The 2,957-nt window shown below is 39.6% G+C and overlaps 1 pseudogene; it reads left to right on the forward strand.

Moving 5' to 3' along the window:
• The first annotated feature begins 1,651 nt into the window (after nt 1-1,651).
• LOC119509275 lies at nt 1,652-2,751 on the forward strand (annotated as a pseudogene).
• Nucleotides 2,752-2,957: the final 206 nt, after the last annotated feature.

Consider the following 2,957-nt stretch of genomic DNA (forward strand, 5'->3'; position numbering starts at 1 on the left):
AAATATGAGGGAGAGCTTAAAATATTCTCTGACAAACAGACAATGACAGAGTGTGTGAACAAGATACCTGCTCTACAGGAAACACTAAAGGGAGCATTACAGACCAAAAGAAAAAGACAGGAGTGAGAGGTTTGGAACACAATTTTGGGAGATAGTAGCACAGCAATGTAATACACTGAACAAAGATGTCTGTGAGCATGGTTGAAAGAGGAAGGTTAGGAGTATGTGGGACACCAGAATGAAAGACGAAAGATACAGACTGGGACTGTATAGCTCAGTGAAACCTGTGGTGCTCAATGATTGTGATAAGAGGTACAAATATGTTTTTACATGAGGAAGAACAAATGAATGTCAACATTGCAAGGTGTTAAAAATAGGATGGGATGGGGAAATATAATCAATGCAAACTAGAGATTATAATTAACAGAAACATTGTATGATGCTTTCTTTAATATAACAAAGGCAATATACCAAAGCTAAATGCATATGGGGGGATGGGGGAACATAAGGGAGGGGTATGGGACTCCTGGTTGACTTTTGTACTTTAGTTAAATGCTCTCTTTCCTTTTGGTGCTTTCTAACTGTTGTGTTTTTGTTAGTTTGTTGTTTTTTTCTCTCTCTCTTTTTTTTCTCTCTTTTTTCTTTCTCTTTTGTCTCTCTACCTTCTTTAACTCTTCCTCCTTCTTTGTGGAAGAAATGGAGATGTCCTTATATAGATAGTGGTGATGGTGGTGAATACATAAATATGTGACTATACAGGGAACCATTGATAGTTTACTTAGGACAGGATGTATGGTGTGTGAACAAAACCATCTTAAAAAAATGGATTGATGGAGAAAACTTGCGGGCACTATATTGAGTGAAATAAGACAGACACATAAGGACAAATATTGCAGGATCTCACTGATATGAACTAATTATAATATGTAAACTCATAGACATGAAATATAAGTTACCAGGATATAGAATGAGACTAAAAAATGGGGAGCAGTTGCTTATTATGAGCAGAATGTTCAACTAGGGTGAACTTAAACATTTGGAAATGGACAGGGGTGATGGTAGCACATTGTGAAAATAACTAACAGTGCTGAATGGTGTATGAATGTGGTGGAAAGTGTAAGTTCAGAGTCTCATATGTCGCCAGAAGGAACATTGGAGGTTAAAAGATGGAACTGTATAAAACAGTGAATCTTGTGGTGGACAATATCCGTGATGAACTGTACAAATATCAGAAATCTCTCTTGTGAACTAGAACAAATGTATGACACTATAACTAGAAGTTAACAGTAGAGGGGCATATAGGAAAAAATATATACCTATTGTAAACTATATACTACAGTTAGTAGTATTTTAATGTTCTTTCATCAACAGTAACAAATGTACTATACCAATACTATGAAACAATAATGGAAGGGGGTGGCTTGGGGTATGGGAGGATTTGAGTTTCCTTTTTTTGTCTTTATTTCTTTTTGGAGTAATGAAAATGTTCTAAAAATTGAAAAGGAATTAATTGTGGTGATGGATGTACAACTGTATGATGGTACCATGGGCAATTGATTGTACACTTTGGTTCTTTGGATAATCGCATGGTATGTGAACAATCTCAATAAAAATAATACTTGGGGGAAAAAAAAAACAGGGGTGTCTCAAAATGGAGGTAAAACCGCCGCCCTGTCGCCCCTAGCCCGACTCCAGCTGCCTCCACCACCACGGGGGGAGGGGGCCATGATCCAAAGGAACCAGAACAGTTGAGAAAACTGTTTATTGTTGGTTTGAGCTTTGAAACTACAGATGATAGTTTAAGAGAACATTTTGAGAAATGGGGCACACTCATAGATTGTCTGGTGATGAGAGACCCACAAACAAAACGCTCCAGAGGCTTTGGTTTTGTGACTTACTCTTGTGTTGAAGAGGTGGATGTAGCAATGTGTGATCGACCACACAGGGTTGATGGGTGTGTAGTGGAACCAAAGAGAGTTGTTTCTAGAGAGGATTCTGTAAAGCCTAACAGTGAAGAAAATTTTTATTGGTGGTATTAAAGATACAGAAGAATATAATTTGAGAGACTACTTTGAAAAGTATGGCAAGACTGAAACCATAGAAGTTATGGAAGACAGGCAGAGTGGAAAAAAGAGAGGATTTGCTTTTGTAACTTTTGATGATCATGATACAGTTGATAAAATTGTTGTTCAGAAATACCACATTATTTTTGGGCATAATTGTGAAGTGAGAAAGGCCCTTTCTAAACAAGAGATGCAGTCTGCTGGGTCACAAAGAGGTCGTGGAGGTGGATCTGGCAACTTTATGGGCTGTGGAGGGAACTTTGGAGGTGGTGGAGGGAACTTTGGCCGTGGTGGAAACTTTGGTGGAAGAGGAGGCTGTGGTGGTGGAAGTGGCAGCAGAGGTAGTTATGGAGGAGGAGATGGTGGTTATAATGGATTTGGAGGTGATGGTGGCAACTATGGTGGTGGTCCTGTTTATGGTAGTAGAGGAGGCTATGATGGTGGTGGACCAGGATATGGAAACCAAGGTGGAGGATATGATGGCTACAATGAAGGAGGAAATTTTGGCAGTGGTAACTATGGTGGTGGTGGGAACTATAATGATTTTGGAAATTATAGTGGACAACAGCAGTCAAATTATGGACCCATGAAAGGGGGCAGTTTTGGTGGAAGAAGCTTGGGCACTCCCTATGGTGGTAGTTATGGATCTGCTGGTGGAAGCGGTGAATATGGTAGCAGAAAGTTCTAAAAACTCAACAGAAAATGGCTACAGTTCTTAGCAGGAGAGAGAGCGAGGAATTGTCAGGAAAGCTGCAGGTTACTTTGAGACAGTTGTCCCAAATGCATTAGAGGAACTGTAAAAATCTGCCACAGAAGGAACGATGATCCATAGTCAGAAAAGTTACTGCAGCTTAATCAGGAAACCCTTCTTGTTCAGGACTGTCATAGCCACAG

Source organism: Choloepus didactylus, chromosome 14, assembly GCF_015220235.1.
Source record: "Choloepus didactylus isolate mChoDid1 chromosome 14, mChoDid1.pri, whole genome shotgun sequence".
Lineage (NCBI taxonomy): Eukaryota > Metazoa > Chordata > Mammalia > Pilosa > Megalonychidae > Choloepus > Choloepus didactylus.